General features: G+C 38.9%; 1 long non-coding RNA gene across 1 annotated transcript; it reads right to left on the bottom strand.

Moving 5' to 3' along the window:
• On the bottom strand, positions 1-26,647 carry LOC138163427 (uncharacterized). The gene is made up of 2 exons (XR_011168882.1): positions 26,442-26,647; positions 1-1,169 (listed from the first exon to the last, which is right to left on the bottom strand). It is a non-coding gene; the product is annotated as an uncharacterized lncRNA (long non-coding RNA).
• Between the last annotated feature and the right edge of the window lie 633 nt (positions 26,648-27,280).

The raw sequence follows: 27,280 nt of genomic DNA, 5'->3' as shown, positions 1-27,280 counted from the left end.
ATGTGACCGCTTCAAAGACATTCTTTATTTGAACTAATCCAAACCTATCCACTTAGGTTATTCCCTTAACTCTCTATTTTTTTTTACTTGGAGATTGAGTAAAGGATAAAACAATGAGCAGTAAGAACACACACATGACAGACTGGAAGCTCCTCTAGTAATTCCATGATAAAGGGAGCATGCTGAATTTGAGGTCAGAGAATCTTGTAAGCAATATGCTTGAGTCCTGGACTGGGAGTCAGATGACATAGGTTTCCATCTCAGCTCTGCAACTACTTGTGTGATTTTGGGTAAATCTAGTCCTCAATTTCATCATCTATAAAATGAGGAGGATTGATGAGTAACTCATTAACTTCATCTCCAGATACAACCTTACATAAAAGGACCAAAATGTGACTAAGGCAAGAATGGAGGCGACTTAAAGAAAATGGGCGTTGAATTTCAAAACAAGTCCTTAGTTGGGTTGCCATTAAGGACTGGAAATCTTTATAATTCAAGAAATTATAATTTGCTTTAATATACTCCATATGAGATGTGGAATATAATTACAGTAACCTTCCTGTATTAGTAACTTGTGATGGGCAAGTAAGACACATTAATTACAGGATTCAAATTACAGCTTTCACCAGGTAAACAGAAAGAACACTACATATGGAGGCTGAAGTCCTGGCTCACATCCTGGTTCTGCCTCTTAGTATTTGTGCTATTTTTGTTTGCTTGATTTTGATTTTGGGAAAATTTGTTGTTGGGAAAATTTTTAGATGTTTCTTCTATATTTTTGATGAGGCATGAGAAAAACTGAATTTTGTACCAGGAGCTATGATGTTGAAAGTGGTATTTTCTTCTTTCTTGCTTGTCACTTCATGGTCCTCAAAAAGGGGATGTATGGGGTGCTTGAGGAGGACTAATATCTGTGGTGATAAGACTTGCCAAGCCCTTTGTAGGACTGCTCACCGACCGTTTATGTTGACTTTTCCCAGAACTTTCACCTGTGACTGAAAGTAGTTGTACTCAGTTGTACTGAACAATTTGTTCCAAATGAAGGTAGTTGAATCAAATGTGGAAAGCTTAGAGTTTGGCAAGACATCGTAGATGCCAAGGTCATCCACTGGATCCTGGACCACTGCCACTTGTCCTGACTTTTGTCTTGTCATAGGACTTTGATGACTCTGGAAGAGAGAATAAGATTGACAACTTTGTGCAGCTCTGCCTCATTTAAATCCAACTCACATGCAAGTCAGGACATCACTCATTATCCAATCATGGTGCCATTAGTCTTTTCTGAAAATAAAAGATGACAACAGCATGTGGCAACCGCCCACAGTCCTTTATTGGTCCCTAGCTGGCAATACAAGGGTTCTATCATTTCCTCTCATTTTACTCACTTTCACCCACTATGACATATGTCAGTTGGAAAAAAAAAACCTTGAAGCTTAAAAAAGGTTTTTGGAAAGAATTTCATTAAGTTGGAAAAGAGAAACAGAATCAGCAGAGAAAAGAATCAGAAAAAGATGTGGCTTCCTCTTGAGTCTCTTTGAGAGTCTGTCTAGAATTCAAACAAATGTATATATACGTGAACTGCTGGATGTAGGCAGTTTGCTTGAGATGTATATCAATGGTTAAGTATATACATTCAATAAAAATGGAGCAAAGTCAAAACACAAGATATTCGGGAACCGAAAACATAAGCTTTTTTGTGTGGGTCCATGACCTGGGTGAACCCAGAACAAACATTCTGGCTTCCCTGGAGAATCTCTGACCTAAACATGACCTATGGTATTGTGTTATACAATCTTCTAGACATATAAGTATAGGCTCAAAAAATATTAATACATAATAAAGCATTTTCCCACACATACCTTCACCCCAGGTCTCTTCCAGTTTGGAGGTTGGGTACCATCAGCCAGGCTATGGATCTGGGCTACGCTCTCTAGCTGATGGACTGTTTCTCCCAGCATAAAACACAGAATGTTGTCAGGATAAAGGAGTAGACTTTGAATGAGGAAAACATAGATTCACATCCTGCCTCAGTTATTTACTAGCTGTGGAGGCCTGTGCCTCAATCTCCTCTTCTGTAAAATTAGGCCTTAAATGGCCTCTAAGGGATTTTCAGCTGTTATCATCTACAATTTTATGACTACACTCAAAATGGATGGGCTGCCGTTTGTGGCATTCAACCCTCTTGCCAAATGATTTTGCCCCATCATAAATAAATACTAATTATATCTGTGTGTTCTGATCACATTTTTTGACTTGCAAGAATCTACATTTATAATTTACCATCCTAAACCTGGGAGGGACTATAAGAGATCTTCTTCCTTCTCCTTCTGTTATTAGTGAAAATCACTACCCACCACCAATACATCCCCCAGCCATTTGAGAAGCTATGCTGTTTTGTTTTGATTTGTTTTAAAATTCAGAGGAAGCTATTTTGTTTCTAAACCCATTCCAAAGCCTCTGAACTTCTGTGATCTGTTCTTTCCAGTGTTTCACCACAGAGCTTCTCAGGAAAGGTTTTTTTTTTTTTTTTTCGTTACTAACTTAAATCTCTCAGGCTGCAATCTCAGCCCATTTACTCTAATTCCATTCTTTACCAAAACAGGGAAGAACTGATTTGGGCTCTCTTTATAATAACGTCACACATTCTTGAATACAGTTATTAAGCTGCTTCTCCTTTTTTTTTTCTTTCCTGCTCCAAATGGGTCTAACTCTTCTAACTTTCAATCCCATGTCCTAGTTTTCAGTCTAATCACTTCAATTGGCTCTTTTTCTGGAGTTTCTTCAGTTCCTCTCTATGCTTCTTAAATGTGTGGATCAAAACTAGTACTAATTGTCTACTAATGCTCCCCCCTGTGCCAAGTTTTGTAGGTTCCTATCTTAGCTTTTGCTTTCAGTCCTTCATTCAATGGGGCCTTATTCCAGCATTTCCTCCTCATTCCCCACCACTAGATTGTCAGCTTGTATTGAATTCTTAATATGCTTTTTTTCTTCTTCCCTGCCTGTCATTCTTAATCATACAGTTGCATAAGTCATCCCATTTCCCCCCAGAAGTGCATATATTCCTTTGCCCTTGCCCCTGTTTAATTTCACACTGTTTTGGAGAGACCATTACACTAACAACCATAATAATCAATTTCACACTTGAAGGCTCTAATTAAATCCACCCTTGGCCTTTACTTAGCCAAGTTTAAAGAAGAAAAATCCTGCTTCTTGAGATTTTTTTACCATTAGGCATTATACTTGACCACAGCAATTAGGATGCAGTGCAGTCTTGAGATATATTCTGGATGTGGAGTCAGAGGATTTGAATTTGAATCCCAGATCTTGAACTTACCACCTCTATGAGCTGCAATAAGAATAGCTGACATTTATAGATTTTTTAGGATAATGATCAGATAATAACTAATATATAATGCATTGAAGTTTGCAAAACACTTTGTATATATTATCTTATTTTCTCCCTACTAAAACCATGTGATATCATCACAGCCAGCTTAGTTTTCCAGCTGAGAAAACTAAGGCCAAGGTCAGTCAAGTGATTTGCCCAAAGTCCCACAGCTAGTGAGTGCCTGAGGCAAGATTCAAACCAATACCTTCTGGACTTCAAGCCCAGCACTTTATCTAACAAGTCACTAAATTGACTTTAGGATGTTATGACAAAGGATTATAAATCTAAGTAAGAAAAGGACTTAGAAATCATTTAGTCCAGAGTAAAATGAGTCTCAGAAAAGTGAAGTACTTTGGTGATCAAAGATAGAATCAATATCTGAACCTAGGTCTGTGATAATCAGTAGTCAAATCAACAAGCAACTTCCCCTTAGTGGGCCTTGGATTCCTCATCCATAAAGGCAGACAGTTAGATTCAATGATTGCTTAGTTCCCTTCTAGATCTAGATATATGTGAATATGATGTTTACTGAGACTATAATCTTCTTGCAAATTTAAACTGGCACCTTCCCTAGCTCCTAGTCCAGGGCCTTGCATATGTAAGGGTTATGGGATTTAAAGATCTTCCATGCCCCATTGGATGTGCTGACATAGCAGGAAGGGGCGGAGCAAGTGAAAGCAAAAGCCAGAGAAAGTGAAAGCCAAGCTAGCATTCCTGCGGTGGCTGGCGGTGGTGGCGACGGCGGCAGCAGCAGAGGCGGCGGCAGCACGAAGCCCTTTTTGAGTTAGGACTGCTAAGGACTTTCTGCTGGGGACTCCTGCTGGGGACTGCCAGGGGCCGGAGCTGCTGGGAGCGCGCTTCCAGGACGCTGGGTGGTTGCTGTGAGTGGGGAGAGGAGGACCTTTGCCTGAGGTAGCCTGTTCTGTTTTAAAGGCTTGAAAATGTGGGTTCTTTCTACTTTATCTACCTGTACCAATATCATAACTACTCTGATGGCTTTCACCTTCTGGTTTTGGGACTCAGTCTTTTGGTATCTTAATAAATTTTCTAGTTTATTTCCCCATATGGCAAGCATAACGTATTTTGTAATGGATAATTATATCAGCATATTTGTAATCTCCATAGGCATTGCTGATACATTTGGCGACGAGGATGGGATCACAAAAGGTCAGGCCTCTATTTGGAAGCAGTGGGGCTTTAGAGGGAGAAATGGCTATTCCAGGATGGGAGGATTTGCCTTGTTCCTCTCTAGCCAGAGAATGGGCTAAAAGCACAGGGCCCTGTGAAAACTGGGAACCTAGGCGAAAAGAGGGAGAACCTGGAGATTTGGAAAGATGTTTGAAAGCAATACCCATAGAACCAGGCAAAGAACTGGCAGGAGTGTGCAGGAGAGGCTGGGTGCTGCTAACAAGTTATCGCCTTATGTGTAAAAGTAGGGATAAGCTGCTGAAGGAAAGAGCTCAGATGGCTAGGGAGTCAGCTGGTTTGCCTGAGGATTCTTCTGTGTCACAGCACTCAGAAGAGCAAACTGGAGGGACTCATGTGGTCCAGGAGCAAGCTACTGTTCATGTAGCTAAAAGGAAGCAAAAAACTAGCAGAACGAATGTGCATGCAGCTTTTGTACAGGCTGGGCAGAGTTGCCCTGACAGCTTCCAGGAGAATGTGTGTGAGGAGAATGGAACAAGGTTAGATGAGGAGTCTTCTAATGTAGAAGCTCTCCCCATACAAAGAAGAAGACAGGAGAACCACCGAGGCAAAACAGAGTCCAGGGAGATAATTGAGAATTTCACTCAACAGGAGATCACTGATATATTGAGTAGATTTACCCAAAGAATGGGGGAGTCTTTAGTGTCTTGGATAGTAAGAATCACTGATGAAGGCACCAGAGGAATAACACTGGACAGTGAGGACTGTTTAAAATTCATAAGTATAGTCAGAATCCTTTTGTACACCAGGATTTTAGGGATCACCATATGCAAGGAGGAAATAACAAAACTAATCTTCTAGCTTTAGCTGCAGAGGTTGCAAAAAGCAATATCCAACTGAATCTATGTGGCCTAGGGGAGACAGACCCTGGTACTCACTTAGAGACTGTATGAGAAAGCTAAAGGAGGAGGTAATGAAAACTGCTATCCTGATTGGAGATGCAAATGCATATTATGATACCCCCCTACGAGTTCCTCATAGAAATATCATAGTGAAGATGGCTCCTCCTGCATATAAGCACCTAATTCTGACTCTATTAATTGGAGAAATAGGGCACCCTCTTTCAGAGGTGCTGGATAAGATTTCACAATTAAGCAATTTAGGGGAATGGGAAAAAGACAAATTGCCTCCTGAGAAGAGTAAACAGCCAGAGGATTCAGAGACAAAATAGACCAACAAGAAGGGAAATGTTTACTGCTCTATTAAGAGCTGGGGTGGATTTTAGAAGAATAGATGGTATTCCAACTGAAGAGCTGCATAAGCTGTACCAAGAAAAGGTACTTAGCATTAGAATGAACAGGGAAGCAGGAACCACCCCCGCAGGTATTTCTGAATCTGAATCTTTGTATCCAAGTTTGCCCCACCTTCAGGGGGAATAGGAGATAGGCCAAGCCCCAGCCCAGATAAAAGAAATATGCAGAAGAGATTGCAGACCCCATATTGGTTTAACAATATATTGGAAGAATACTGGGGCTGAGGCCACACTTATCTATGGAAACCCTGATAAGTTTAAACATGGAACTCCTATTACCATCACAGGTCTAGGAGGCACTGAAATATCAGCCAGACAGGTTAAAATAAAAATGAAAATTGGGCAGTTACCTAAGAAGGGATATATTGTGGTTGTTGTACCCATTCCTGAATACATCATTGGAATAGATGTATTGAGAGGCATGACTCTGAATTTACCTGAAGGTAGATACCAATTTGCTGTGAGGAAGATAGGAATTAATACAGTTTTAGTAGGAAAACTAAAAATGGACCCAATCACTTTACCTGAACCTTCTGAAGTAATTACTTTAAAACAGTATCGTGTGCCAGGTGGGCAAGATGAAATTGCCACTACTATAAAGGAATATGTTGAAGCAGGAGTGTTAGTCCCTACAACCACAAGATGGAATAATCCTGTCTGGCCAGTAAGAAAATCAGATGGGACATGGAGAATGACTGTGGATTATAGACAGTTGAATAAGGTGACTCCTTCTTTGTATGCTGCTGTTCCAGATACCATCACCTTAATAGAAAGGATCCAGAAATATGATGGGACTTGGTATGCAGTTATTGACTTGGCAAATGCCTTCTTCACCATCCCAATAGACCCTAAACAATGGGACCACTTCGCTTTCACTTGGCAGGGTAGACAATATACTTTCACCTGCTTGCCACAAGGGTACATACATAGCCCCACTATTTGTCACAGGATTGTGGCTGAACAGTTGGATGAATTAAAGCTACCTGGTGTACAGCTTACCCACTACATTGATGATATCATGATACAGGGAAAAGATGCGAAAGTAGTGGAAAGGAGTTTGACCCTTCTAATTGAGCATATGAAAAGTAAAGGGCGGGAAATTAACCCTGCAAAGGTTCAAGGACCAGCTCAGAATGTGAAGTTTTTGGGTATACAATGGAACAAGGGGCTAAGGGAGATTCTTCCTCAAGCCCGACAAAAGATTCAGGATTTTCCTACCCCTACCAATAAGAAGGAGGCCCAAAAGTTCATAGGATTGTTTGGATACTGGAGGCACCACATTACACATTTGGGACAGATTTTAAAACCTTTATATAGAGTCACACGGAAGAAATATGAATTCGATTGGGGACTTGACCAGAGTAAAGCTTTTGAAGAAGCCAAGGCTGCCATACAATTGGCCCTAGATTTGTGGCCCATGCAAAATGGTCCAGTGGAATTGCAAGTGACTGTACAAGATGATTATGCAAACTGGAGCTTATGGCAAAAACAACAAAGCCGAAATGTACCTTTGGGATTTTGGTATAGGAAGCTCCCTTCATCTGGAGTCCAGTACACACCTTTTGAAAAGCAGTTGTTAGCTGCATATTGGGCTTTGGTGGAGACTGAACAACTGACTGTGGGCCATGAAGTGATATTAAGACCTGGAATCCCAATTATGACCTGGGTAATGAGTACCCCAGCTTCTCACAGAATTGGACATGCCCAAGAGGCTAGTATAATCAAATGGAAGTGGTATATTCAAAATAGAGCGAAAACAGGCAAAAGAGGAGTCTCTGCTCTGCATGAATCTATAGCAAACATAGAAATTGAGAGGAATGACACACCCCCTGAGCCAAAGCAACAGTTGGTACAGTCCACTGTAAAATGGAATGAGGGATATGATGTATTAACTGAGGAACAAAAGAGACATGCATGGTTTACTGATGGGACAGCAAAATATTTGGGGCAAAAAAGACATTGGAAAGCAGTGGCCTATAACCCGTGCACTAGAAGGACTTTGGAAAGTACTGGGATAGGTGCAAGTAGCCAATATGCTGAACTTATGGCAGTATATCAAGCCATCAAAATAGAACAAGGAGGACAGTGTCATATATTCACTGATTCATGGGTGGTAGCTAATGGGTTAGCTACATGGATGCCCATGTGGAAAAATGAAAATTGGGAAATTCATGGTAAACAAGTCTGGGGCAAGGAATTATGGGAAGATATCTGGAACATGTCTTTGGTCACTGACTTGTCAGTTTTTCATGTAGATGCTCACGTGGCCCCCACCACACCAGAACGTGAGTACAATGCTCATGCTGATCGACTGGTAAAGATTGCTACTGAACATATTGTCCCTACTTTGACAACAACTGATGATCCGGTATTAGCAAAATGGGTCCACCAAACAGCAGGCCATTTGGGGGTCCAGGCCACACACCAGTGGGCACAAGATCGAGGTATTAGTATCTCTCATTCACTGTTAAAACAGATAGGAGAAGAATGTCATATATGTCAATTGGAAAAGGAGCAAACTGTTCCTCGGGTAGTAACTGGAGAGATAGCAAGAGGAAAAGTCCCAGCCCAAATCTGGCAAATAGATTATATTGGTCCACTACCACTGGATAAAGGATGCAGATTTTTATGTACTTGTGTTGACACCTATTCAGGTGTACTAGTAGCTTGTCCTTATAAGAATGCAACCCAGAAAAACACTTGTAAAACTCTAGATCTCATAAGTCTATATTATGGAATCCCAATGCAGATTCAAAGTGACAATGGGTCACATTTCAAAGGCAATGAAATGAAGAAGTATTGTATACTAAACAATATAGAATGGATATAGCATATTCCATATTATCCAGAAGCATCTGGGTTAATTGAAAGAACAGTTGAGGAAGTTAAGTTCCAATAATTCATATCAACATTGGAAGGATAATTTGTTCATGGCTTTGTGTAATTTGAATAATAGAACATTGGGAGGAAGTACACCTCTAGCCAGAATGATGACCCCCAATCTGCAAATTAGAAAACAACAAACACACAAAATCCCAAATATTGAGTATTGGACCTTGAGGCCAGATGTCCCAGCACCGTACCCAGGACCACCTGGTTCGGTGGGGTATGATTTACATTGTTTAGAGGACTTTTGGTTGGACAGGAAAGAAGTAAGAAAAATATCCACTGGGATATGCATAAGAATCCCTAAAAATCACTTTGGACAGATTTTACCCAAATCAGGATTAGCAGCTCAAGGAATACATGTATTGGCTGGAGTAATAGATTCTCATTATCAAGGAGAAATTGTTGTAACATTCCAGAATTTAGGTGAAGGGCCCATACAAATTCACAAGAATGATAGGATAGTTCGAGTGATTATTGTTCCTTGTAAAACAATGCCACTTGTAAAAACTGACCCTCCTTCCAAAATAACTGTCACAGGAACTGAAGGATTTGGTTCTACTGATAGAATAAAATCAGGAGCTAAAGTATGGGTAAAATGGAAGCCAGATGATGTTCCAAAGGCTGCAGAGATTATAGCCTATGGGAAGGATAACACAGTAACTATTGTTTATTCTGGAGAAGATGATTACAAAATTGTACCCTTAAGTCATTTATTCTACCGTGAGTGAGGCTACAATAGTCTGGTTATTGTCTCTTTGCTTCTTCTTGATTTTTTGTTTGTTCACCTTGTTTGTTAGATTTGTTTCCACAGGCTTGGTACCCTCCATCTGTAGATGCCTGATAGCTTAAGCTGGATGTCACCCCCTGTCTGCAACTGTGATGTGTCACCCTTGGACCTGGCATCAAGCATATTAAGAACTGACCTCTCAAATGGGACCCCTTAGGACAGGGACAGCTCTACATCCGATTTCAGCAGCAAGTAGCCATAGAAGAAGAGATCTTCACCCCTTACCACAAGATTTTGGGGCCCCATTTGTTCGGGGTGGGGGGAATGATGGGGAGCTTGTGCTCAAGCCCTACCCTAAAATATGGTTTTCTGTGTTTATTGTGTGCTATTCTTGTTATATTATTGTGAAATTTTGTTGACACCAGTTATTCCTACTGTATTTTTGCCAAGTAAGGGACATGAAAGGTCTTGGGGCCGAATGTAAGGGTTATGGGATTTAAAGATCTTCCATGCCCCATTGGACGTGCTGACATAGCAGGAAGGGGCGGAGCAAGTGAAAGCAAAAGCCAGAGAAAGCGAAAGCCAAGCTAGCGTTCCTGCGGTGGCTGGCGGTGGTGGCGACAGCGGCAGCAGCAGAGGCGGCGGCAGCACGAAGCCCTTTTTGAGTTAGGACTGCTAAGGACTTTCTGCTGGGGACTCCTGCTGGGGACTGCCAGGGGCCGGAGCTGCTGGGAGCGCGCTTCCAGGACTCTGGGTGGTTGCTGTGCGTGGGGAGAGGAGGACCTTTGCCTGAGGTAGCCTGTTCTGTTTTAAAGGCTTGAAAATGTGGGTGCTTTCTACTTTATCTACCTGTGCCAATATCATAACTACTCTGATGGCTTTCACCTTCTGGTTTTGGGACTCAGTCTTTTGGTATCTTAATAAATTTTCTAGTTTATTTCCCCATATGGCAAGCATGACGTATTTTGTAATGGATAATTATATCAGCATATTTGTAATCTCCATAGGCATTGTGAATATGGCATTGCTGGTACCGCATATAATACAAACTTCTAGAAAAAAAATGTATACTATATTATAGATATGTTGTTGTATGTTTCCTGGCTGGAAGCAACAGATACAAAAGAATTTCACAGAGTGGGAAGTTGCAGGTGGATTTGAGGATTATAGATAGATAAATGAAAAAGACTTCAGAGGGGATATCAGAGCTTCCTGATTTTACAATGTAGAAAACTGGGGCCAAGGGAAATAAAGTAACTTGCCCAAGGTTACACAGATAGAACATGGCAAAACCAGAATTTTAACTGAAGACTCTGACTCCTAATTCCAATTTATTCCCCAACATAGGTTACCATAGTTTAATTCTACATTAACAGTGGGTCTACTCATATAGGTCTATGAGATCAGGGATCATTTAAATATAGATGCATTGTTTCACTATAAAAGAGGATGCTATTTGAATTAGTAAAACAAAATGTAAGCACTTGTCCCAGGATTCCATCATTTCTCCATTAGATCTTATCAATGGAGTCAAGATCTAAAGTTTTTCTGGCCAAGGCTACAGTTTCTGTAATGAAACATAGCTGGAACCATGTGAGTATTGTTCAAACCTGGCTCACTCACCCCAGTCCACCCCAATCATTTCATTCCTTAGGTTATTATAATAGAAGAGACAGAAAGACTTGAACAGATCTTTTGATTCACCACCCTACCTTACACTACAAAGAGGAATTTATAATTCTCATTTTCTAGATAAGGCAGCTGAGACCTAAAAAGCTTAAGGGACTTGCCCAAAATAACACGTGGCACAAGTAGATAACATAGCCAGGTCTCCTGCTTCCTAATGAATGCTGACCTCAGAATTTATAGAGACACCTTCTATCCTCTACTATAGTACTAAACTGATGTCTCATCCTCATTATGATATGGTCAGTTTCCTAGGATCACAGATTTAGAACTGAAAGATACTGTAAAAACCATTCAATTCAATCCCATATTTTACAAAGGAGGAAATTGGAACCCAAAGAGACAAAATGACAAGGTCATAGAGTTTGAGAAAGAAAGGACCTCAGAGATTGTTTAGTCCAATACCCCCATTTTATAGATGTAAACTGAAAGTAAGGGAAATGAAATCTCTTGCTCAAGGTCACATAATGCAATAAGTAGCAGAGGGGTGAGCTGATGCCATAGCAAATGTTCTTTTCGATTTACCAAGTCACCACCATTCCAAAAGAGCAGAAACTCTATAAAGTCCTACTAAGCAATCAAGTCACAGAATATATGTCATGGGCCAGGAGGGACCCTCTCTCTTCTAAGACCCAGGAAAAGTTTCAAGATTTTTAACATCGGGTTGGCCACAGTATGATCAATTTGCTATTCTATTCCAGCAGCTCTCCAAGACTTTTTACTGTCACAGAGGATTTGAGCTCTCTCTTGAATGGAGGGACTTCCTATCCATACTGATGAAATCACAAATTGTTCCAGTACTCGCCTTTTTATAACGATTCAACTTGAGCTATTTTAGACCCAAGCTATTTATTTTCCTGAAAAGGAATTCACTAAAATTGAACTTTCAAAAGGAAACATCAGTTTTGTTTAGTTTTTTTTTCCATTAAGGAGTATGTTTAGAGCTAAAGGTAGCTTTCAAACCATAAGGTACTCATGTGGGAAGAGAGAAAATGACAAATAGAATATAGGGGGTGAAGAAAGCTGTTTATGAAAACTGGGGAAAATATGGCATGTCTGTTTATTAATAACCATTCCTTCCCACTATGATGAAAACCCAACAGGGTACCAGGAACCATATGGACATGATTATGTGGATGTGTGTGTGTGTGTTGAATTGAATTGAATTGCATTGAATATGTGTTGGACAGGCCAGAGATCTCACATATTCTGAGGAGAAGAGTAGAATTTCTGGTAATTAATTAAGAACATGCAATAAGCATGAGATCTTGAAAAAAATGAGATCAGGAGTTACTGTTAGTTACTACTTTCTGCCTAAGTTGCCAAGTAAAGAGTTCAGCAGGTTTCAAAATATTCTACAAATAAATGAATTGTAAAGATGGAGCTGTGAAAAGAAGTAAGAATCAGTATTAATAGGCTAGCACCAGGCCTCGGTGAATGGACCTCTGCTATTTCAAGATGGTGGATTAAAGTGAGGGAGGTATTTTTTAAGAAGTTTTTGGAGTTCTGATAATTAGACTTTTTCTAAGTCTTCTAACAGTCCTTAGATTTTTTTATCTCTTTATTTCTTTGTTATTTGTCACTGAAGAAGTCTGGAATTCTCTGCCCTGGTTACCTGATCAAGTTGGAATTTCTGTATTTCTGGCTGCTGTAAGGATATCTATTCCCATTAAGGAAGTAACAGCTTTTTAGGCTCAAGACTGTAGGACTTTAAGTTAGAAGCAGAGGGAGCACTGTGTGATGTCAGGTCATGAGGGAACCACAGAGCCCATTGCCACAGTAACGCCTAATTGGCTACCAATTGAGAGAGAGAGACAGTATATTCGTACTTGGAGGCTACTTATGTACTGAACAACCATTTAACCACCCCAATGAGAAAAGATATGGTCCTTGTTAACAAGAAACTTTGTGCTGCCTTGGAAGCAGTGACTTCCTATCACAGGTGGTACTCTGAGGTTAGATGGACGCTTGACAGAGAATAATACAGAATAACATCATTTAATGTTAGAATTGGAAAAGAATAAAAGGAGAATTATACCTAAAGACCAGAAATATTAGTTTGGTCATTTTTTTTTAGTTTCATAATTTTAGACAAGTCATTTAGGTCTTTGGACCTCAGGGGTCACATCAATACAATGGTACCTTACTTGCCTAAGGACAGAAGATGGCCTCCCTTAGCTCTAAAACATATTATTCTATTTCAAATTAGTGACCAAGATAGAAGTTATTGATTCAAAAGATTATGAAAAAATGGCCTAGTGATAATTTTATAATCTAATGCGAGTACAAATGATAGGCAATTTTAAACATACACATACTTACATAGGTACAAACACATATGTACACAATGAAGTCTCCTGGAATTTTTTTTAATCTAGACATCTGACAAACATCCTTCACATTTCCCCTTTCTGCCAATTACCTCCTCTTGCAATTGGTAGACTTTATGATTGATGTTTATTTTGGGAATCAATAGACTTATTACTTCTAAATTTTAAGTTAGCATGTACAAAGTCCCCATCAAGACGTATTAACAAAGCCTTATATATAATCATAAGTTAAACCAGCATGTGGGCATTGTAAGGATTATGGGATTTAAAGATCTTCCATGCCCCATTGGACTTGCTGACGTAGCAGGAAGGGGCGGAGCAAGAGGAAGCGGAAGCCAAACTAGAGTTCCTGCAGTGGCTGGCGGCGGTGGCGATGGCAACAGCAGAGCAGAGGCAGCGGCAGCGCAAAGCCCTTTTTGAGTTAGCCAGAATTTCTACTAAGGACTCCTGCTGAGGATTGCCAGGGGCCGGAGCTGCTGGGAGCGCGCTTCCCGGACGCTGGGTGGTTGCTGTGAGTGGGGAGAGGAGGACCTTTGCCTGAGGTAGCCTGTTCTGTTTTAAAGGCTTGAAAATGTGGGTGCTTTCTACTTTATCTACCTGTGCCAATGTCATAACTACTCTGATGGCTTTCACTTTCTGGTTTTGGGACTCAGTCTTTTGGTATCTTAATAAATTTTCTAGTTTATTCCCCCATATGGCAAGCATGATGTATTTTGTGATGGATAATTATATCAGCATATCTGTAATCTCCATAGGCATTGTGAATATGGCATTGCTGATACAGGCATGTACCAGTGTCCCTTCCATTTAAGCAATTTATTCACATGTTAACAGTCTTTTAGGTTTGTATATATAGTTTTGTATAACGGAAAGTCTCTGAGACAGAAAACCTGGGTTTGAAATGAAAAAAAAGTCTTCCTCCACAAGCCCTGCGACAATGGGCTACTTATTTCACATTTCTGCATCTCAGATTCCTCATTTGTAAAATGGGAACACCAGTGTTTATATAGCCTTCCTCCAAAGATTGTTTGGAGGAAAGTATTTTATTGAATTATATTTATATGTGAAATAATATTATGAAAGCATTTGACTTAGTAATGTAACTAAAAGTATAAGACTTTCATCTGATACTTGAATGTTTCAAGACTTCTACAGATCTGCAATTTCATCAAGTTGGGAACTCTGTCCAAATATGTAGGCTCAACAATCCATGCCTTTCTATTTTATATGACAAATCCATGCCCATCCTTAAATCCTACCTGGGGGACTCAACTAACATGCTGGAGACATGTCTCTAGTTTTCTCAGCATTCATATGTTCCCATGCAGGTTGGCCATTGGTTATCATTTTACTCTCCTACACAACCTAATGGAGAAATTTTTCAAAGTAGCCAGTTGTTTGGCAAGCACATAAAGACAAATCCACCTTATTGCTATGGATTTTCACTTTTTAATCCTGTTTGTGTGTGTGCACATGTGTACATGTGTGTGTGTTTTCTCTTCTACTCTTTGCCTTTCTATTTTTTATTTATCTTATACAAAGCTGGACCATTTTCCTATGAAGATCCTCACAACCAAGACTGAAAGAGACTTTGAAGTTCTGGTTATAATTCCCTAACAATGAGGATTCAAGCAGGGATGGAGAAAGCTGGAACCAGAAACACCAGGGCATGGTTAATGTAACTGCTGCATTGTTCAATTTCAAAGCAACATTTCTGGAGTAAATAACATGTTGCTGTTGTTTTTTTGTTTTGTTTTTTTGTTTTTGCTTCTATTACCATACTTTAGAGAGTGAGTGATAACTTAAAAAGGCCATTGTGTATTCCAGCAGCCCATAGGAATGTGCAAGAAGGCATTTGGAAGAGGTTTCTCTAGGTGGATGGAACTGATTATACCAAAAGGGATATTTTGCCTAGCCACAAATTGAGCTTTCTCTAGGCTTTTCTTCCTGTCTTCTCATGGCCAGTCAACTTTATATTCTATTTGGTGCACCATTAGCCAAGACCAGCATGTTGAAATCTGAGAGAAGCCTTCAAAAGTGCTCTAAAAAGGAAATGAATCTCCACTTGACATTTTTAAACTTTGCCTTAGAGATCTCAAGAGGACAGTAGTAGAGAAATAAGAGAGGGAGCACAGAAGGACAATGGATGCAAAACGGGGCAGAGATGGATGGCTGGGTCCTCAATAACCAAGCAATTGCCTTTTACTATGTTCATCTTTCATTGGAATTAAGTTGATTTCCTCTGCAACTTCTTCATAAAGATATTTTGTGCATTTTCTTTTGCAGATACAGTTCAAGAATTTCTCAGTGTACTATGCCATCTCCCAAAACAAGAGGACAAAATGAAGCAAGTGGAAACATCTAAGTAGACGGAAAATAGAAGAAATTTATCAGTGTTTCTCTAATGATCTGTTTGTCTTCAATAAGAGTAGATCTACTACTGCATCAGTGCCTGATAAGTTACCCTACCATGTTGAAATGGTATGTGGCAGTATAGTTAAGAAAAGGTTCTGCAGCATGCCAAAAGCTGGAGGTAAAGGTTTTAAGGAACATTTTCAAGATAATTCAAAGAGCAAGGATAACACCTGAAATGGATGGGGAAAACCACAGATAATTAGACAATATGAAGAAAGGGTAACAATACCTACTGACCTAATTAACAAGTTTTTCATCTACACATTCAGCAACAGTGGCCTCAAAGAAAATATTAAAAGGGAATAGACAAGTTTTTATACAATTTCTTCCAAAGATCACAATCATTACAGTCACACAATCAGTAGAAATGTCTCAGTAATACAAGATTCTATTATTTTATTGATTATTGACTCCAAAGAAGAATTTGATTCAGTAGACAAAATACAACTTCAAATGTTCTTCAAGAAATTATTATCTGCACATTAATATCCCACAAAAGTTCTTAATAAATGCAACTGAGATAATTCTATTCAAATATGCTCAGATAATCAATGTCCAATCATTCAATCAACAAGCATTTATTAAGTGTCTGTGACAAACAGTTTAATAGGTACTACTAATAAAGACACAAAAATGAAACAATCCATAGTCTCAAGGCATTTACATAATAATGATAAGAAGAAGCAAAGCAATAAAACACGCACTCTCCAAAGGCTTTCATTACTATCATGGAGTAGGACCTTAGTAGTGACCAAAATGGAAGAGAACTTCCCCCAGATAATGAAATCCTTCAGAAGTACATGTTTTCAAAAAACATTGCACTCATTGCTAAAAAAAAAAACAACTTCATAACATTATTATAGAGCCTTCTGAATGACATCCATGACTACGCAGAAGATATTTACCTAACAATTCACACAGGAAAGACTAAATGGATGAAAAATATCTGTTATCCAGAGAACAATGTGCAGTTGGAATATCAGGTCGTTGGATTAATTCAGCAGTACACATATTTTAGAAAGGTACTATAGATAATGAGTCAGAACAAAAATTGAATAAAAATAAAAGAAGATACTAGATTTCATTTAGGAAAGTGTATACTGCTTTTAACCATTTCAGATGAATGAATGAAGTAAGCACTTGTTAAGAACTTACCATGTGTAAAGCACTTTACTAAGAACTGAAGATATAAATAGAAGACAGTTCCCTCTCTCAAAAATCTCAAACTGTAATGAGGAAAATAATAAATATGGAAAGGTTTCAGCTGCAAGTCAGATGGAAAAGCAGCAAAGCAGATGAAAATGGTTCTTTCCTATCAGGTGGTTTAAGGGTCCTCTACTATTCCCAAGCCTCTTGGGTTCAAGATCTTGGGATGTCTTCATCATTCCAAGAGGAAATGATGGTCAAGTTAGTGATGGTGGGACTTTCATCCTAAAATTAGACAAGTATTTATATGTACTTTTTGTGCCTGAAAAGATGATGATTAAATTCACACAGATATGAATCACATATCTGGTTGCTTTGTATAAGTCTGCATATTATAAGTCACTGAACGACTGAAGGAGATAAGTAATAACATCACAGGAGAAGGGTAAGAGGAAGAGGAGCCTTATTGTGGTTGTAGCAGTAGCAGCTGCAGCAGCAAAAGCAGTAGCAGTAGAAAATTACATTCCATCTGGCATCATATAGATACAATTTAGAGTGAAAGCATGAAACTGAGAGGTCAAAAATCCCCCAATTGACTTCTTAAGCAATCAGCTCCTTTAGAAACTTTGAGGCTACAATCCAACTCTGATCATTTTGAGATGTTTGCTACACCATAGCATAGGTTCTATCACTGTTATTTCCTTTGTTTACCTCCTAAATATTATCTTTCTCTGAGACATTCATATCCATCTTTCAATAGATGCATTTTCCTTATATTTATCTCTTGGATTTATACATATTGGTGTGAACCATTTTTATCAATGTGATGCAAAGAAAACAGGAAGAAAGTCATCAGCACATTGGGGATTTGCCATGCTCTCCACCCACTAAAGGAAAGTTTATAGAAGGGCAAAGGCAAGACACACAAGACAAGAAAACAAGGATAGGTTTCAGTCTTCATTATCATATAAAGTATCCATATGCTTGAGATCACACATTCATTTGAGTATTAAAGTATACTTTGTATTAGAGAATCAATCTTAATTGGTGATAGCAGGTCTAAGCAGTTGCTTAATTGTACCAGCCCTGACTGAATTTGAGCTGCTATTCCTTTTTCCCAGTTCTAGAATCCCAAAAGAGACGTACTTTTAAAAGGCAAGAGGAAGCATGTCTATCATGGCTGAGCACAAATTAAAGGAAGCTATAGGAGGAAAGCAATGTGCATAAATACCAAAGAACAAATGAAGTATGTGTAATGAAAATGACAAAAATTGACCCTAGAGAAGAGTTAAGCAAAGGTATCTCCTTTGACTTATTGCAGAAGTTAGAGACTATAGCAGTGGAATCTTGTATGTGCCGTCAGACACCAGCGATGTGCATATTGGTTTAGATTAACTAGATTCTTTAAAATCTGTGTTATAACGGATGTCTCTCTGCTTAGGGAAGTAGGGAGGGGGATATCAACAAATGAAGTTGATATAAAAACAAACACTATCAGTGAGACTATGTAAAGAGGGAGCTATGCAGAGTCATCGAAGTATTGCACAGTATCGCATAAATAAATGGGGTCTATGAATTAGTATTTCCATTTTGCCATTTTCCCCCAGAATAAATTAATGCAACAAACAGCCACATTTGGAAATCAGCTTAGAAAGACTGTTGCCTTTGTAGTCAGAGGCTGTGGATATAATTCCAGTTTTATCATATATTCCCATGTGACCTTGCAGCAGTTATTTAACCCCTCAGCCTGTTTTCACACATGTTAAATGAGAAGGTTGAACTAGATAAGCTACAAAGTCTCTTCCATTTCTAGAGCTATGACCTAATCCTATAAATGTTTTCTTCTTAAATATCAGGATTTGATTCTTCCCATTATAACCTTTCTCAATCTCCCAGTGATCCTAATTCTCTCCCCAAAAGAAATCTTGGTCTGTTTTTTAATGACTTGATATTAAGGGCACATTTGAATGTGAATCTGATATTCAGGTTGTATGTGTCCATGCAGTCACACCCTTGTGGATGTCAGTGTACTAGAGGGAAAGAGAGAAAGCACTAAAATAACGCTAACCCCCTGGCAATTATTTCATGCCTTTGTTAGTTATGCTGGCAGAGTGCATTTCTAATGTCTCTTCTTCCCTTTCATGAGTGTTTAAACATTTTAATGAATATGTTATTTACTGTAATAAAGTCAGAGTCTGCTATTAAATTAATAGAGCAGTGCAACCAAGAATCCCATTATAGCAATTTATCCCTGCTCAGTGCTACAGAGCTCCAAATACCATCATTCTGGCCATTGGAATTCTACACTCAATCATCAAAGCTACATAAATACAATTCAATTACAAATGGTTATCATATTAAAGTATATGTGTGAGAGTTTTGTTTTTCCTTCAGCCAATCATTTATCATAGAAGTCAGTAATTGGATTCTTCCAGTTCTGTCTTGATTATGACAATTTCCTTTAGGTTCTCAGTTTCGCACTGTTTTGTTTTTGCTTTATTTTGTCTTAATGCCTTCAGTCTAGGTTGGGTATTATGTAATCAATCGGTGAGGACACTTGGAGGAAAGAGAAGGAACCAGTTCCTTTCTATGATGAGAACAGCAGTTAAAGAAAAATCAAGGTAATTATGGACTTAAAATTTAAGTTTTTTAGGAAATATAACCATAGTTCCATGATTCTCATGATCAACCTTTCCACATTTGAGAATAGAATCAATATCAAAAAAAGATGGGCATGAGCCACCATGAATACCTCAAATAATTGTGTGATAAGCCCATTGAGTTGCTTAGAAAAAAAAACAGCTAACCTGAAACATTATATTCTTAGCCTGATATTGACCCTGCACTTGGCATTAATCCTTGCATGATGAATGTTTCTGTTACTACTATTTTATGCATTTGGAATGATTTTGACAATTTTAATCAGATGAGATGATGATGATGATATCATTGTAAAGAGTTTATCTCAGGGTCTGACACATAGTAAGTGTTAGAAAATATTAGCAATTAAGAATAATGATATTTATATTGTATTTTAAAGTTTGCAAAGTACTTTTAAAAAGTCCTTTCAATTGATCCTCACAACAACCCTCTGAGTTAGATGTTATTATCATTCACCTTTTATTTTTCCCTCTCTGAGAGAGGTTAAGTGATTTGCCCACATTCATACAAGTTAGTAAGTGTCTAAGGCAGTATGTAAACTGAAGTGTTCCTGACTTCAAGGACAACACTCTATCCAATATCTACCTAGATGCTACTGAAGTAAATCATTCTCAGAGATGCCAAACCATAGTGAATGAAGTTTGGTACTTCCAGAACCAAGAAGACCTGGATTCAAATTCCCTTGCTGAGTGACCATGGACAAGTTCAGCAATTTATCTGTGATTAGTTTCCTTAACTGTTAAAGAAAGGGCTACTGGGGATGACCTTTGAGATCCATTTCTACTCTGGCCTCAAGAATCTCACCTTCTATTGATGGATATTAGGGATGGGTGGGAAAGAAAGAGAGAGAGAGAAAAAGAGAGAGAGAGAGGGAGAGGGAGAGACAGACACACAGAGACAGACAGAGACACAGAGAGAAAAACAGAGAGAGGGAAAGAGAGAGAGAGAGAGAGACAGAGGGAGAAAAAGAAAGAGAGAGTGACAGCAAGAGAGACAGAGAGAGAGAGAGAGAGAGAGAGAGAGAGAGAGAGAGAGAGATGCAAGTATTTTCCAGAGAAGACTTTGTTTTAGACAGTTGAAGGATTTGAAGTCTTGGGGCAGTAGATTAGCCTGTAGTAGCAATTGTACTATTATTTGATTACTTTTCACTGATCAAAAGATGGAAATTGATATGGGGGAGGAAAGTCTCTGGAAATCGGGATATGGAGGATGATTATTCATAGTAGGAGAAGTGGGTAGTAACAACAATATTACGATTACTAAAAATGAGTTTGCTTAATAATTAATAATCAGTATTTATATAGCCCCTTAATGTTTGCAAAATATTTACATGTATTATACCCATTAATCCTCACAATAGCTCCATGATATAGATGCTATGATTATCATCATTTTTCAGTTTGGATAAATAGAAGTGGGATGTTTTACCTGGAATCACTCTCAGTAAGTATCTAAGGTAAGATTCAAACTCAGGACTTCCTGATTCCAAATCCACCTCTCCATATACTGTTCTATCTAGTTGCACAAAGCAGAGAAGATGGTAAGAAGACTGGACAAGCTGGATCTTGGTATCCAGGTAGGTGGCAGGACAAGATGAAGAATGACTGAGGGCTGACTGGATATTTATCTGTACTTACGAGATACCAGGTGTCTTGAGCATCCTTACGTTGGTTGCCACCTTGGTCAAACATCTGGGTGTCTGAATATTTCAGCTATTATCCAGATGTTTGAGTATCACATGAATGCTACCTGTATGTGTATGAGTTTCATAAATAAGGCTTTTTGGAGATGATTTACAACTGTTAATTATCAGTGTGTCCATACACATACATTTTATTATCATTGGAATCAATATGCAATCCAATCTGGAGCGAAATCCTTTCCAGTTTTATTTTGTGTGAATTTATTACTCCTTATACAGGGCAGTGAAGTTTAATTAAAGGCAGGGGCTGCATCTTGATTACTCTAATTATTCTATACAGACAATGTGAACACCAACAAAGGGAAATGGGCATCAATCCCTTGGTGTCAAATTCTCCCATTTCAGGAGGAGTTTAATCATGACCCCATCAAGAAAGAATCACAGTGGAATCTGGCCAGATAGTTGGCTTGGGTAGGCTGAAACGTTCTTGCTGCAGTTTGGAGAAAAATGGATTTGTAAGATTGGTCTCCACTGTCATACCAATATGCCAGGAACATTCCAATGGCTATTATTTATGATGCAGTAGAAAGTATTCTGGATTTAGAATAAGAAAACCCATGATTCAATCCTGGCTTTGCCCCTTTTCTTCTTGTATGATCCTGGGAAAGTCAGTTTGATTGTCTGTGACTTAATTTCCCAATATGTGGGTTAGATGACCTTTAAGATTCTTTTAAGCTCACAGTTACATTATTCAGTCACCTAATTTGATGTTCTCATGGGCTGCATTAGGAAGCATGCCTTCCATGAATAGGAAGGTAAGAGTCTTTATGCTCATACTTCTGATGTAATGGGTCTATTTCTGGATGCCACAGCTTAAGAAGACTGAAATGTAGGCTTCATATCAAGGAGGAAAGTATTGAAAAGTTAGATAAATTCATAATTGGGATACGCTGAACAAGGAGATAGTGGCTTCCTGCTCAAAGAACATATTCATGTGGATACAGGAAGGCAGGCAGGCATCAATCATTTATTAAACTCTTAGTACATGCCAAAAACTGTGCAAACTTTAGATAAAATGAGTCCAAAAAAATAAAAATTAATCCCTGCCCTCAAGTAGCTTAGATTCTAATGATGGAAGACAACACATAAAAGGGAACTGGCAGAGAGATGAAGCATTTTTGGCTTGGGCCCATCCCCAAAATGGAAGTCCCAGAAAGAATTCATAGATGGAAAGATGTGACAGAGTGAGTATGCATCTAAGTGATGATGGTAAAATCCAGAGAGTCAGAAACACAACTCAGAGGGGAATGATTCCTTCTTAAGTACAACTTGGTGGACATTCTTTCTCTGAGTATGGATTGGACTAAATGGCCAGTGAGAGCTCCCTTCCAATTCTGAAACTCTTTTATTCTGGTTCTATGGTATACATTATTTTATATGTATTGTGAATGGGGACAGGGAAGGACTGGAGCTTAATTTTTTGTATTCTACTATATTACCTAACACATTGCTAAAGAAATTTTAGTTCTTTAGTGGTGTGATTCTGGAAAATTCATTTAATCTCTCAACCTTATCATCTGTAAAATGGAGGTTAATAACAGCATCTGTCACATAACACCATAATTAGGATCAAAAGAGATATGTGTGAAGCACTTTGCAAACCTTAAACATTAGATTTTCTTCTCCTCCTTCTCCTCCTTCTCCTCCTCCTTCTTTCTTCTTCTTTTTCTTCTTCTCCTTCTTCTTCTTCTTCTTCTACTTCTTCTTTTCTTCTTCATCTTCCCTTCTTTCCCTTCTCCCCTCTTTTTTCTCCTCCTCCTCATCATCTTCCTCCTCTCCCTTCTTTTTCTTCTTCTTCCTTCCTCTTCCTCCTCCATTTTGTTATGATTATGGTGATTTACAATTCCTGTTTTCACAAGTATGACAGCTAATCTATGAACAACCTCACTATTCTAGCAGTCTCACTGGAAGTCAATTTCTACCGGAGATAAATTCAGTTTCACTGATTCATAACAAGTGTTATCAGCCCCAAATCATGATCTGAGCTCAGCCAAGCCAGTGGACACTCATGGACACCAGCTTCTTCTTTCTAACTCCCTAGATTGTCTCTAAAGACTGTCCCTTGCATTCTGGAATAAATGAAGGATGTAGGCAATAGATGCTCTGTACCAATTTTGCTTTTCCACTGTGCTTGTGTTAATGTCAAATGTACTAGTAATTTAACGACTGCTTTCAAAGGCCAGAGTCTTGGCATTTCAGAAATATTCTGTTCATTTTCCACTAAACTGAGTCTGTCCTCTTTAAAAGAGAGACAGGAAGAAAGATAGACTTCGGATGGGGGTGGCCAGGATAGATATGGCAATTAGCAATCCAATTATTATAATCATAGTTACATTAATTATCTTTGTAAGAGCAATCATGAAATTAATAATATCAATTAAGGCTTGTAACATATCCACTATGTCATTACTATCTGACAGAATGGGATCTGGCACTTAAAGTTTTAATTCCCCTGGTCATACCAAAAGCTGATAGTCTCCTGGGGGATGAATGACTCCCTGCATATCCTGCTGAAATTTTCCCCTGGCATTTAGCATTCTGGGAGGAACCATATTTATCTAGGGTGGCAAGCTGCCAAAAGTCCCATGAAGAAGGATTTTAAAATATGAATCAACAAGGACAGTGTTCAAAAGTACTTGAATCAAAAAAATAAAGCCTGTTGTGTTGAGAAGGGCACAATTCTCGAGTTTCAGACTCAGAGCAAGGTTCAAATCCCTCCTTAGACTTATAGTGACTGTGACACCGAACAAGTCATTTCACTTCAGACCTCTAGACCAGTGGTATCATACTCACATAGAAATGGGGGTCACTAAAGCATCCATAAGGATTCCTGCTGGCCACATATTGTCTTAGAAAAACATATATTGACATTGTTGTTGTTTAATCATTTTCACTTATGTCTGAGTCTTCATGACTCCATTTGGGGTTTTCTTGGCAACACACTGGAGTAGTTTGTAATTTCCTTTTCCAGTTCATTTTATAGATGAGGAAACTGAGGCAAATAAGGTTAAGTGATTTGTCCAGGTTCACATGGTTAGTAAGTATCTTAGGTCGTATTTGAACTCAGGCCTTCCTGAATCCAGGCCTAGTGGTCTATCCACTGTGCCACCTAGCTGTGTAACATATTGACGTTATCTATGCTCTGTTGTATATTTATTTATTTTGTTAAATATTTCCCAATTATATTTTAATTGAGTATGGTCGCACTTGAGAATGTTGTGGGTCATGGTTTTTGTTACTCTAGACGACTCTCATGCTTCAAGTTGTAGAAGATATTCTGACCAGAATCGGTGGTATATTTCCTTCCCCAGGGACTCCCCTCTACCAATGAAATCACAGGGAGGTCATCCCAAGATAGCATTCCATATTAACTTAGAAACACTACATCTTTCAGGCTGAAGATTCCTGCTTCATTTGACCATTTGACTTCTTTGAAAGCCTTCAACACCTCTCTCTGCACACAGCCTGAGGGAAAAAAAGGAAGGAGCAAAGAAATGAAATTCCTTTATGGTGATCCTTGGCTTTGGTGTGAAAGCTCAGAAAGAAAAAATCCTTTTTTTGTGAATTTTGAGGAGGGAAAAACAGATTAAAAGTAAGCTGATTAGCACTAATGCAAATGAGATTTTTCTCTCTCTTTTTGTTCTATCATATAGAGTTATAGAATTTTCAGCCCAAAGGGACCTCAGAAATCAACATTCCTAAAGGAGCACAGCTACATCTCTGTTGGTTCAAGAAGGTAAGAGCAAATATCGTGTTTATCTCAGATAGAGGGCAGACTTCTCCTTAGTCTAGTTCATCTGTCTAAAGAAAGAGGGTACAAGCTGAAATGCAAACATAATTCAGAATTTGAATGATGCAGGGAGCGCTGACTTTTCAGTCCAATAAACAAACCAATCACATCTGAAATTTATGAGAAGAGAGAGAAATACACAACCTCCTAATAGCCCCCCTGCTTCTCTAATTATATGTTGGTTATCTAGTCTAGGAAATTAGCCCTGATATAGGTCAGACCTCCAGGCAAACATATTACATCTCCCATCAGTGATTCTTCACTTGGGTATAAATATGCAAGTCAATATGACAGACCCATGCTGGGGCCCCTTCTGATCCCTGGAATTATGAAGACACTTCACTTCCAATGGCACCCACTATGATTCTGAAATCCTATGAATTGGGTGACACTGAATTCCCCAAGAACAAGAAGGCCCTTTCTGGTTTATCCTGTGAAATATTTAATAGAAAAACAATGTGTGTTTTTGTTTATGTGTTTCTTTGAGAGGGGACCAAGAGACCATTTGCCAAGGGCCATCACTTGGCATTTACAGAATGCTATAATCTTTGTTTAGTGGATAGAGAACTGTGGCCTGGAAACCACAAAGACCAGGATACAAGTCTTGCTTGTGGCAAATATAAATGATAATGATAACATTTATATAATGCTTTAAAGTTTGCAAAGTATTATACAAGCATTATTTCAATTTACCCTCACAACCACCCTGGGCAGTAAGTACTAATCAGTGTTCCTATTTTATAATTGAGGAAACTAAAGCGGAGAGCAGTTAGGTGGCACCCAGGGTCACATAGCTATTCATTGTCTGAGTCAGGATTTCAACATGAGTTTTCCTAACTCTAGGGCAAGTGTCCCATCCATTCGGTCATCTGTCAGTCACACATAATCATCATGTGACACTGGGTAAGTACTTTAAACTCTTATGGTGCCTGACAACATTGCAACACCATAACTTACACAACAGTTTCTGATCTGATTTAACAGAATATGATAGGGGACGCTAGGTTGCACAGTGAGTAGATCACAGGCCCTGGAGTCAGGAGGACCTGAGTTCAAATCCAGCTTCAGAACTCAGACACTTAACACTTACTAGCTGTGTGACCTTGAGCAAGTCACTTAACCCCAATTTCACTGCCTTCCCCCCTCTAAAAAAAAGAATATGACAACTCAAGAAGTAAAGTTCAGGGGATTCCTTAAAAACCCTTAACAAGGGAAAGAGACTTTTCTAATGTCACCTTGGTCTTCTTACCTCCCAATCCAGTGCTCATCAGGCTGCCTTAGAACTCCTACCACCTCAGCCAGTGTTTTTCTGTCACACTATAAGAAAAAAGAGAGAAAACTCATTTTAATATATATATACTTTCAATATTCTGAGACTGCTACAGAATAGGAGGTTATCTGAGCATCACTGGGCTTGGTTTCCTCCTTCCTTCATTAATGGAGAAGCTGTTAGAAACAGGCCATTGTGCTAGGGCCAAAATAGGTGCACATATGATTAAAAAATAATCCTTACCTGCAGGAACTTTGAATCTGCTTGAATTTGTTCTTTGGGTTTTCCACATTGTGCCTTTCCAAGGCAGTCAATACACTGAAAAGAATCTTGGCCTTAGTGTTAAAATAACTGAATTCAAAATATTGGCTGTTCCATTTATTAGTTGTTGACTCCAGAAATCTCAGTCTCTCTTAAGCTTTATCTCTTCGATTATAATCACCAAGGCTTAGAATTTTAGAACTGAGCCAGACATCATTGGTTACAGGAACACAGAGTTAGAGCTGAAAAGAACTTTACAGGTCATTAAGTGCCACACTCAGTTTACAGATGAGGAAACTGAGGTTCTGAATTCTGTGATTTACCCGAGGTCACATATATAGAATGTGCCACAGGAACTCAGACACTTGAAACTCAAGCCCCATTGCTTCAGGGCCAGATTCTTCTTTGTGATGCTGCCTCTTCTCCAGAAAGGAGGGGGAGCAATGCCCCCACCCCATAATGCAATGCAGAGAAATCAAATCACACCCAGAAAAGGATATCCAGGAAGTCCGAGGAGAGGAACCAATAGGTCATATAAAGGACATTTGAAGGAATGA

This window comes from Petaurus breviceps, unplaced genomic scaffold (assembly GCF_028583685.1).
Source record: "Petaurus breviceps papuanus isolate PSGF00001 unplaced genomic scaffold, PetGlider_PUasm1.0 188, whole genome shotgun sequence".
Classification (NCBI taxonomy): domain Eukaryota; kingdom Metazoa; phylum Chordata; class Mammalia; order Diprotodontia; family Petauridae; genus Petaurus; species Petaurus breviceps.
This window is presented reverse-complemented; position numbering and strand designations above follow the sequence as displayed.